Consider the following 12,400-nt stretch of genomic DNA (forward strand, 5'->3'; position numbering starts at 1 on the left):
TATCGCGACGAATATTTTAACCGACGATCCGCGACGGCTGGGCGGACGGACGAAGAATGGCCCACAATAGTCCACGCCGGACTTTAGAAACGCGCGCGACGGAGTCACTCTCACTGATGGTAGCTGTCCCATTATTTGATTGATGCTCGACGGCTTGCAGCGGAAGCATACTAGGCAATTCTTCACAACTCTCTTCGCTAAATCTCTTCCTCTAACAGGCCAGAATTTTTGACGTAATGTGGCTAATAGAAGCTGTGGGCCCGAGTGAAGAGTTCGAATATGCACGTTAGTAGCGATCAAATTAGTTAAATGGTGATTTTGTGGTAGCACGATAGGATATCGAGTATCAAAGGGAATTTCTTGATTGCAGAGGCGACTATATAGTCGTAATAGGCCCTTTTCATCCAAAAATGGGTTACGATTTTTCAAATGTGATTTAAAGTTGATGTTTTTCATTGATGGTCCACTATGCTGCTTGAGAAAACGAATTTCCGCGGCGAAGCATTCCTCTTGTGCTTGCCTGACAAGCAAAGTTAAAGATTTGTCTATTCCTGCTGGAGAAAGTGGACCTAGCAATCGATTATTTGTGCGACAATTGTGTATGAATCTCAATGTCCAAGCGATTTTTCGCTGCAATGGTTCCAAAGTAGAATGATTAGCCGCTAATGGGAGCATCGACGGTAGCGCGGTGACGACGAGTGATACGGTTTCTCTGCTTTCTAATTCTCGAGCCTGCAAGTGCAGCTGCGAGAGTTCCACGATGTTTTTTGGCCAGCAGCTGGAATCGCTGTTTAGGAATGATGGCCCATGCCACCAAAGTTCATCATCAATCAGACGGGAAGGCAATACTCCTCGGGATATGCGATCTGCAGGATTCAGGTCAGTGGGAATGTGGCGCCATACAAAGCCTTGTGTTAAACGATGTATTTCGGCTACACGGTTAGCAACGAAAACTTTCCACTTGGCTGACGAGGTGGTTAGCCAATGCAAAACAATACTTGAATCTGTCCAAAACGTAATCGGGCATTGTAAATTAGTAGAAGCCCGCACACAATCAGCTAATTGCGCTGCCATTACTGCTCCGCATAACTCGGCACGGGGTATGGAGAGCTTATCAAGCGGACACACTCTAGACTTCGACATAAGAAGGTTGGTTATGGAAATTCCATTACGATTTGACGATGTGACGTAAAGGCAGCATCCATAAGCCTTATCAGAGGCATCTGAGAAACAGTGCAGTTGAATATTTGCATAATTGTGCAAAAAGACACGTCGCGGGATTCGAAGAGTGCTCAGCTCCTGCATTTCTTCTCTGAACATTTTCCACCAGTTTTGGAAATCTTGTGGAAGCGGCTGATCCCACGTGAATTTCTCTAACCACAGTGATTGCAGGAAAATTTTTACCGAAACAATAACTGCCCCAACAAGTCCCATTGGATCGAATAATCGGGACATTTCCGATAACACAATGCGTTTTGTTACTGGATTTGAATCAGACAATGCTGGTACCTTGAAGCCAAAACAATCAGACTGCGGATGCCAAAGTAAACCAAGCGTCTTGACAATGTTCGATTTATCAATTTCTAAATCACCCTGCAGGTCCCGAAGTGACTCTGGGATGTGCGATATAATTTCTGGATCACTCGAACTCCACTTTCGTAGCACGAAGCCGCCAGACTCAAGTAACTCAGTTAGCTGTTTACAGGTTGCTATCAGCCTTTCTTTGCTATCATCACCGGTTAAACAATCGTCGACATAAAACGCACGCTTGATGGCATTTGACGCTAATGGATATTTTCCTGCTTCATCATCTGCAAGCTGATTGAGCACTCGCGTTGCCAAAAACGGGGCACACGAAGTGCCATACGTCACTGTTTTCAGCTGAAAAGTTTGCAAACGGGCCTCAGGATTGTTCCTCCATACGATTTGCTGCAGCGGTCGATCCTGCTGATGTACAACAACTTGCCTGTACATTTTCTCAATATCAGCGGTGATGACGTATGTTGGTAACCGAAAGTTGAGAATAATTGAGATGAGTGGAGGTTGTACAGTAGGGCCGATGTAGCACAGGTCGTTCAGCGAGATGCGGCTCGCTGATTTGCACGAACCGTCAAAAACCACTCTGATTTTGGTCGTTTTACTCTCCGGGCGCAATATTGCGTGATGAGGGAGATAAAAATGCGGCACTGAAGGGTCCGGCAATACTTCTTCCATGTGACCCAGAGATTGATATTCATTAATAAATTTGCTGTAATCTGAATGAAGTTGCCTGTTAGATGAGAGCCTTCTCTCAATTGCATGGAATCTTCGTATTGCGACTGGCAACGACTCTCCCAGATCCGAAAGTAGCTCCTCAAGAGCCCCTGGCAATCGCACCACGTACCGACCGCCAGGGGCTCTTGAGTGTGTAGTGCGAAAATGGTTCTCACAATATTGCTCTTCTAACGATAATGAGCTTTGTCCTTCAAAACTTTCCACTTCCCAAAACCGTTGCACGGCTGCTGTTAGTTTGTCAACTGTCATTGCAGCATTGCATGCCACTGTTCGAATAGGATTGTGCTGGGTATGATCGCCAGCAATAGCGTAACCAAATACTGTTTTGCGTAGTATTGGTAGCTGTGGACCGAGGGTAATCTGGTCATTTTCTAACAATGAGAAGAACCACTGAATTCCTAGTATCATATCTATTCCGTGGGCGCGATGGAACGTTGGGTCAGCCAAAGGTAAGTTGTTCGGGATTTCCCAACTTGTTATATCTACATCGACCGACGGGAGAATTCTCGTTAGGCTAGGAAGGATGAGAAAATCGATATCTGCATTAAAGTGGCTGATTCTAGAGGACAGGTTAATCGTGATTGTTTGAGTTACACGTTGTACTGTATTTCCAATTCCATAGACGTCAATGTCTGAACCAGTACGTTTCAAACGAAGCCTTTGTGCGAGATTTTCAGTGACGAAATTGCGCTCAGACGCAGAGTCCAGCAGAGCGCGTGCAAGAGTATAGGTTCCATCGACATCACGAACCTTGACGTAGACCGTTAACATGAAGACAGTTCTGTTAGTCTTCTTAGTGGATTTGGGCAATGGAGTAACGACTGGATAGCTTGTTATGTGTGAAGAACCATGAGCCGACCCTGACGGTATACCCACCGACGGAGGGTCAAACGAAACGGATTGATTTTGGCCTCCCGGCGACGAACGATTGTATCCCATTACCCGAGGGATGCCATGCGATTGCTCGGCAATGCATGGCTCTACCGACAACGACGACTCGTCGACCGTGGCCGATTGTGAGTTTGATCGAGTTCTTGCAACTGATTCAGAGCTATCGGTGCAATTTGTTACCTGCACTGTTAGTGCGGTGGAGGTGTTTAAGTGTAACATAGTATTGTGTCGTTTATGGCAAACTCGACAAGGCCCAGACTGACAATCTTTCAATAAGTGTGACGACTTTAAGCAATTTATGCATAACCCATGCCTTTTTGCGAGATTGTAGCGTAACTTTGGAGACAGTTTCACAAAATTTTCGCAAGCACTCAGAGTGTGAGAATCCTTCCGGCAAGCCACACACACTTTGGCATCTTCATTTGCGACGACAGGGTGAGATGATACATTAGTTCGATTAAACTTCGGTTCTGGCCTAACAGTTGCATTTGACGACTGGGAGAGCGTTAACGATTGTATGATCCGAGAGCGCCTTTGTATAAACTTGATTAGATCACTATACGAAGGGCGGGAGTCATCATCCAATTGATTTTCCCACTCTTTTTGCGACGTAGCATCAAGCCGACTACTTAATAATTCGACTAAAAGGGAATTCCAATGCTCCTTAGGATCTTCTAATTTATTTAGCATACCAAGATGTTTTTCAAATGTGTCCGCTAAACCCGATAGCGCAGCCGAAGACTCCCGTTTTAGGAATGGAGTGGATAGAAGGGCCGATAGGTGTTGCTTTATCAGATAATTTTTATTATCGTAACGTTGCTTGAGCAGATCCCATGCAATCATATAATTGGCCGAGCTCACTGCCAACGATTGTACCAAACGAAGTGCATCTCCCTTTAAAACCGCTTTAAGATATTGGAACTTTTGTATAGGAGATAGCTGAGTACTGGTGTGAATAAGAGTGTTGAACAAATCATGGAAATTTAACCACTCATCAAAATTTCCGTTAAATTCTGGGATTTTTATCTCAGGTAGCCTAACACCAAAGGCTGGGGTAGGTGGAGCAACAGGTGAGGCGGGTATTGGAGAAGACGTGTTTGTGACGCCTAATTTGCTTGCCAGGGAACCCTTCAGCTCAAAATATATTGTCTCGAATTCAATACGTTCGTCAGCTAGTTCATCACTGATTTCATGCTCACATTCGATTTCCGCTTGGATTTCATTAAACTCGTCCCAGAGAGAATCTAGCTTTTCGAGTCGAAACTTTATTTGAGGAAAGTCGCGCTCGAAATCGAAATTAGCGTCATATTCCCTGATCAACTTTGCCGAACCAACAATATTGTTTCGACGTATTAAGAGCCGCTTAACCTTTTTTGTATCACCTTTCATGGCACGGCCACCTTTACGAGTTTTTACACCACCAGCTGGTACTTTAAACGACATCCAAGCCTTTTTATTTGTACTAGGTATTAAATAGTTGTCACTCACCTGATCTAATGGAGTGAATTTACCTGTGCTCACTTTGCTAACCTACAACCACGTGTCCACTCACGATTGGGTTTTGGTCCAAAATCCTCCCAAAAATTCCAAATTCCTCCGAATGCGATGTGCGAAGAAAAGATTATATGCGGCTGGTCCGAAATAGGCGCCAAAGCCTCGAAAGGGTATCCAATCCACTCCAATAGTGATGATTGGCCGATATGTTCCAGACGCTAACCTCCAAATTTTCGCCAATGATGAATCTGCATTCCTGGTCCCGGGTTTCGGCACCAATTTTTATGTTCCGGAACTTGTGCGGATTCGTCGGGGAATCCGGGATTTCCAAGGAGTAGTGTGATATGCTGATGATATCCGAAAACACGTTCTTGTTTAATACTTGAACTTTAATTAAAATTCGACCCGTGATACAAAATTAAACCCAACGTGTGGTTTCGAATGCGAAATAGCGTATATTATTTCTCGACTGGTTCGATCGATATAAACTTGATAACTGAACTGACCTGCCTCAAGAAAGAAGGCAGTACCTATCGGAATACAATTTGGGCGGGCAAGAGAGATCAATTGTTAGCGTTAATGATGTATATTATAACGAGAGCGATAACGAACAGTGTTTCCTGTTTTAGCTTACTGAACGATTTTTATCGTTTTTATGAAAATAGGGTTTTATACAAGATTTGCAGATAGTGCTGCAACACATTCTATTGATTAATTTTTTTAGCATAGAACACATTCAGAAAACAAGCCTATACACTAGCGCCGTGAAGTCACGAAACTATGAACTTTTTCACACCTGCGGAATGTCCATTAACTGCTGAATAACTTTGCTGTATACAGAAACCATTTTCCCTTACGAAGAAATAAGAGAAAATTCCAGTAGTGCGGTACCCCTCACACGCCGCTTGAATCGTTTCTGCGATTTCGGTTAATGCTCATCTATTTTGCTGAACAGTTTAAAGCATAAATGTATTGAATAATTATGTCATGTTGTTCATAATAAGTTTATTGAAGAATACATTTTGGTTTGACATCGATCTGTTAGTTTAAAACAAAATGGCATCCAAAAATCTACAAGTGTTGTACAAAATACAACAGCGCGAGTAACGGAAGGTTAATAACTTAGAACCAGCACATAAAGATGTGTTTCTCGATGTTGCATTTATCTCCTTTTTAAACATTGGACAAGGTAATTTCAAGGATTTGGGAGAAGGAGAAACTACCGGAGGAGTGAATGGAAGGTGTGGTTTGTCCCGGGTACAAAATGGGCGATCGGCTAAATTGCTCTAATTACCACGGTTCTCCCGCGGTGGGGTCATGCTGCGTGTAACGATGGTACGATGCAATGTTGAAAAACTCTAAATACGATCAAAATAACAGAAAAAATTGAATTCGCTCTGGTTTCTGTTTTCGATGTTTAGCCGTGTTCAACAAATAACATAAAAAAAATCGATCCGTTGCTACAACTGTTGCTAGGTTGCTACAGTAACTAACGTTAGAGTTGCCAGTATTTTGAATATGTAGATTATGACAAGAATATATAATGAGTTTGGCAACGTGGATATTGGGAAACTGGTGCACACGAAGAGAGATGTCGCTAGTGTCTTGTTTAAAAGCTTACACACCATTTGCGTAATATTTTATATGAACACTAGCTGACCCGACAAACTTCGTATTGCCACAAATTAACCTGTGTTGTACATAAATCATGAATCTCGGATGATCTTTGTCACAACCTCGAGTTTTGCAAGCCCCCCAGTGGGCTGCGCTTCCGACGGCGGGTCACCGGCAACACTCGCGACCGTCTCGTCCTGAATGATCTTACTATAGATAGTTTTTGTGGTCTTGTATTGACTAATGTTTTATGGAAGAGTCTCGAATTTCTCGAGTTTGATTAGTTTTTGAGTTTCGCAAAAATTTCTGTTTTATTTGTATGAGAGTCCATATCCCCCTACCACAGGGGTGAGAGGTCTCTAACTATCGTAAAATAAATTCAAGACTCCAAAATCTCCCACATGCCAAATTTGGTTCCATTTGCTTGATTAGTTCTCAAGTTATAAGGAAATTTGAATTTCATTTGTATGGGAGCTCCCCTCTTAAAAGGGGAAGGGGTCGTAATTCACCATAGAAAAAATTTCTGCCATCTAAAACTCCCACATGCCAAATTTGGTTCCATTTGATTGATTAGTTCTCGAGATAAGAGGAAATTTGCATTTCATTTGTATGGAAGCCCACCCTCTTAAAGGGGAGATGGGCCATAACTCGCTTTCTAAAGAAGAGAGGGGTCTCAATTCACCATAGAAAAAAATCTTGCGTCCAAAACCACTTGCATGTCAAATTTGGTTCCATTTGCTTGATTAGTTCTCCAGTTATGAGGAAATTTGTTTTTCATTTGTATAGGAGCCCCCCCCTCTTAAAGTGGGGAAATCCATAGAAAATATACCATAGAAAATATTCTTGCCTACAAAAACACCTACATGATAAATTTGGTTCCATTTGCTTGATTAGTTCTAGAGTTATGAGGAAATTTGTATTTCGTTTGTATGAGAGCCCCCCCTCTAAAAAGGTAAGGGGTCCTAATTCATCATAGAAAAAATGGTTGCCTCCAAAAACACCCACATGCCAAATATGGTTCCATTTGCTTGATTAGTTCTCGAATTATGAGGAAATTTGTATTTCATTTGTGTAGAAGCACCCCCTCTTAAAGTTGAGAGGAGTCCTAATTCACCATAGAAAATATTTTTGCCTCCAGAAACCTCCACATGCCAAATTTGGTTCCATTTGCTTGATTAGTTCTCGAGTTATGAGGAAATTTGTATTTCGTTTGTATAGGAGCCCCTCCTCTTAAAGTTGGGAGGGGTTCTAATTCACCATAGAAAATATTCATGCCCTAGAAAACTTTCACATGCCAAATTTGGTTCCATTTGCTTGATTAATTCTCGAGTTATGAGGAAATTTGCATTTCATTTGTATAGGAGCCCCCCTTCCTAAAGTGGGGAGGGGTCCCAATTCATCATAGAAAAAAATTTTGTCTCCAAAAACACCCACGTGCCAAATTTGGTTCCATTTGCTTGATTAGTTCTCGAGTTATGAGGAAATTTGTATTTCGTTTGTATAGGAGCCCCTCCTCTTAAAGTTGGGAGGGGTTCTAATTCACCATAGAAAATATTCATGCCCTAGAAAACTTTCACATGCCAAATTTGGTTCCATTTGCTTGATTAATTCTCGAGTTATGAGGAAATTTGCATTTCATTTGTATAGGAGCCCCCCTTCCTAAAGTGGGGAGGGGTCCCAATTCATCATAGAAAAAAATTTTGTCTCCAAAAATACCCACGTGCCAAATTTTGTTCCATTTGCTTGATTAGTTCTCGAGTTATGAGGAAATTTGTATTTCGTTTGTAAAGGAGCCCCCCTCTTAAAGTGGGGAGGGGTCCTTATTCACCATAGAAAATATTCTTGCCCTCGAAAACTTTCACATGCCAAATTTTGTTCCATTTGCTTGATTAGTTCTTCAGTTATGAGGAAATTTGTATTTCATGTGTATAGGATCCCCCCTCCTAAGACGGAGAGGGGTCCCAATTCAATTCATCATAGAAAAAAATTTTGTCTCCAAAAACACCCACATGCCAAATGTGGTTCCATTTGCTTAATTACTTCTCGAGTTATGAGGAAAATTGTGTTTCTTTGGTACAGGAGCCCCCCCTCTTAAAGTGGGGAGGGGTCCTAATTTACTATAGAAAATATTCTTGCCCTCGAAAACCTTCACATGCCAAATTTGGTTCCATTTGCTTGATTAGTTCTCGAGTTATGAGGAAATTTGTATGGAAGCCCCCTCTTTTAAAGAGGAGAGGAGTTATAATTCCCCTTATAAAGAGGGGAGGGGTCTCAATTTACCATAGAATAAATTCTTGTCACCGAAAACACCCACATGCCAAATTTTGTTCTATTTGCTTGATTAGTTGTCGAGTTATGCAGAAATTTGTGTTTCATTTGTATGGGAGCCCCCCTCTTAGTGGGGGGAGGGGTTTCTAACCATCACTAAAACCTTTCCTGGCCCCAAAAAACCTCTACATGCATATTTTCATGCCGATTGGTTCAGTAGTTTTCGATTCTATAAGGAACATACGGACAGACAGACAGACAGAAATCCTTCTTTATAGGTATAGAAGATAATTGTCTGTTCTCTGTGCTGGCAGCTCTGCTAATATTCGGCAGACAATGATGGCAGCGCGCTCTGCCGGTCCCTAAATGCATTTGTGTGAGTGAATGCCCATATAGGGCTTTTGCTACACACACATGCAAGACATGTGTTGGGCACACATTGCATATTTTCCTATTCGATGCAGCAAAACGTGCTGGATAAAATTATCATTTTTTCTAAAGTTATTCATCATTTTAAAGCAACTAATAGTCCAAGTAACCGACAAATGTTCCCTGAAATATATGCTGACTTTTGGTAACTAGAGTTTCGGTGCATTCGCGTTAAATCGGTGTCCCAAATATACTGTTTTTTGAAGCAGTATACGGCATAGGCCAAGTTGAAAGTAGCGGAATATAAAATTTGTTTTAGCATAAATTGGTTTAGCATAATAATTCTTAGCCGAAAGCAACTGCTGGTTATTGATATTTGTTTAGTTTTGTCCCGCTAACATAGGTCATAGTTACATTTTTGATCATTACTACCGCGTCTTAGCTTATTTGTTGAAAATATATTTTTTATTTAGAAAAGTGATATATTACCTTGCCATAAGTATGAAGCAATTTGTAATTTCTGTTTTAAATGAAGAAAATAAATCATTTAAAAAATTTTGCTCTTCCCAGCCCGTGTGTTTTATATGGAGCTGTCACTTTTGCCTGCCCAACAGATCTCCAATACATATGCACTCTGCAAACACCCTATTCATACCGCCATGTCAACATAATCGAACAAACACCAATACAGAATTTTGGTGAGCATATTAACACTCATGCAAAATTTACCACCTTCGCAAATAGAAGCATCGCTGATGCTGGTGAACGGCATTTATATGGAAAAATAACAGAGAGACTTGTTAATAGCGGGGTCTTCGCTAGAACCCTATTTTCATCCACTTCTCCCCTCGGAGCGAATCGTTATAAAATTAGCGTCAGAATAAGCGAAAGCTCTGAAATGAAACGGAAATCTTAAATAAAATATATTGGAAAAAATAGCGTCCAAGCTCTATTTAAATAGAATAAAGAAAGAAACATTGCCACAAAATCAAATAAAACATAGAAGAAAATACAGGCCAGAGGCCATATTTGAATTTAGAAAGCATTTTCACAGTAACATCAAAGGAAATATAATAATGTAAGTATTTTTAATAATAAGTATTTCGAAAATGAAGTAGGACCTTGCGATTTAATGCATTTTTAAGGTACTTTGCATCAAAAATGAGATTTCGATTTCTTTTTAAATAAAATTTGTGAAAATGAAAATGGTTTTTTTTGCAAACATTGCACTTCAAATCACCGTTGTCCGCTTCTTTGTTTCTGCTGGAAACCGGAAACCCACAAGCACCGCATTCGCGGCGTTATAAACTCCCCTCGGATTATTGTGTAGTTTATGGATGGTCAGGATTTGTATCAAAATGTTATGGTGAAATGTATGCCGCCGCCGCCGCCACCGCTGCTCGCTTTCGCCTTCGTGGGAAAATTAGAGCCAGAAAAAAGCACTCTCGGCGTAATCGTGTTCGGAATTCGATGAATCCGTCGTTGGTGCTTCCTTCTTCCCAGCTCTAGCTACTAGTGCTAGAGCTAAAGGCTCCGCGGTGGTGATAGGCTTTGCTCCATTTGGTGGATGCCACTTCATTGCTGCTTTCCGCTCTACTCTAGCCGTAGCCGAGAGTGTCATCCTGATTCGGACTCTGGCACGTACTCGTTCGGCAGGGAATGGGTGAATGTTTTCTATTTGGCTCATCCCTCCCTCGATCGTAATATAATCTGACCTTCGCGAAGAACGAACCCGATGCCAAGCCGATACTGCAGGTCGTTGGTAAAGACCAAATAAGAGAATTGGTTTTTTTCGTGGTTTGTTCGATAACAATGCCAACTTTCGGTTCCGCTGTCAGAGCTGGCTGGCCAAGCTGATCGAAATGACTCTCGGGAAGCTGCTAAATAGACAACACGTGATGCGTGTTGTGCATCATAAGCGAAGAGATCCAAAATGATTACAAACTTGCGGACTATATAAGTTATAATTTGTGGTTTCGTTTCTGTTCGCAAGAAAAGGACATGTCCAAAAATTCGTAAAAGCTTTCTCACTGTGCGACCAGCAACGATGGAAGAAAAGAGCTCCCAGCGATGGAGTATCTAACAACCGTCGAATCGCTGTTGAATTTTGATAGGATAAAGGATGGAAGGCTCTGTGCTGGTTGGTATCAATGACGACAGAAGAGCGAGATGGACGGGAGCCTTTCGATATCAGATAGTAGGTAGATATTTGTAGACGAAGGTGCTGCTGCTTTTGCTGGCTTTATTGCGCTATTCACGCGCGCTCGGTGTACATTTCAACCGCTTTCACAATAATAGGCGAAACCGTTTGCGATGTGTCGGGATTTGCTTAACTATCGGTGTTACGAAATCGGCAGTCGTCTTTCCTGCAATCGCCAGACGCCATCAGAACTACTCGATAGGTGGTACGAAGCGAAATCCATCCGTCGACGCGCGAGAACGTCGAGTACTAATGGCTTTCCAGGAATCCTAATTGCGCTGACGGAATATTAAAATGGATATCGGATGGCACGATGACATGAGCTACTTTGAAACTGTTTTGCATACAGATTTTCATCAATACCGTATAGTCAGTGGAGGGCTGTCGATGGAAGAAGGCAAACGATGTGACGGTGGAATTCCGAAATGTTTTCGTTCGTTCCAACAACTAATCAACCTGCCACCGACCGTACGGTGTGTTTATGCTTGAAAGGCTAATGAGCTCAGATTGACAGCGACGGCGCAGTTCGTGACATTTGCCGAAATTCTATACGTTGCGTTTCGTTGGTTTGAAGTCAAAAACGGTGCACAGGAACCCGGAGAATAATGTATCTGAACCTTTCCGAGCTGGGATGAAGAACCGCGTTGCCGAGATCTGAGAACTGCGCTTCCCACGGGGAAAATCAACTGTTTAATTGAATATAGTATATGATACGTGAGAATGCGTTACAAGCAATTGTTTTAGATAATTAAGTTGATGAATAAATTATACGACAACAAATTTCATTATTGCAAAAAAAGATTGTGATATTCTGTTCTGATGATTGGACTGACCTGGCAAAAATCTATAAGATTAGGCTATGATAGAATATTTCACGTAACAAAGTCCGAAAAAGGAAACGTTTCATTTCATAGAAACGCTTTGGTCACATTTACAATTGTTATCACCTTTAAATGTGGTTCTGAAATCTTATTTTATTGAAAAAGAAACCTGAAAAAAATTTAATCAAAACTGTTCTATCAAGTTGTCTTACATATTATTCCTTATTCTATTTCAGGTTCCAAGAACGACGGTCGTAGAGTACTGGATAAATAAAAGGTATAAATTATTTGGTGTTTCAAATCCCTCAAATCGTGTGAAATTGAAGTATCTTTTGCATAGTTTTTTCATTTACTGGGCTCAACTAGGCATTAATGGAATAATATATAGTTTATATCGGCAATGGAACGTCACCTTTTGAAAATTGATATAATGACTTGTAACTTGATTGTATCATATGTAGTATAGATT

At 41.4% G+C, this 12,400-nt stretch overlaps 1 protein-coding gene across 1 annotated transcript in view; it reads left to right on the top strand.

Annotated features, from left to right (window-relative positions):
• Positions 1–12,400, top strand: part of LOC128733462 (uncharacterized) — a 255,703-nt gene that overhangs the window by 24,308 nt on the left and 218,995 nt on the right. The window contains exon 2 of the mRNA XM_053827061.1: positions 12,168–12,208. The gene's annotated coding sequence lies outside the window, so the exon portion shown is untranslated. The remainder of the gene's footprint in view (positions 1–12,167; positions 12,209–12,400) is intronic.

This window comes from Sabethes cyaneus, chromosome 2 (assembly GCF_943734655.1).
Source record: "Sabethes cyaneus chromosome 2, idSabCyanKW18_F2, whole genome shotgun sequence".
Taxonomy (NCBI): domain Eukaryota; kingdom Metazoa; phylum Arthropoda; class Insecta; order Diptera; family Culicidae; genus Sabethes; species Sabethes cyaneus.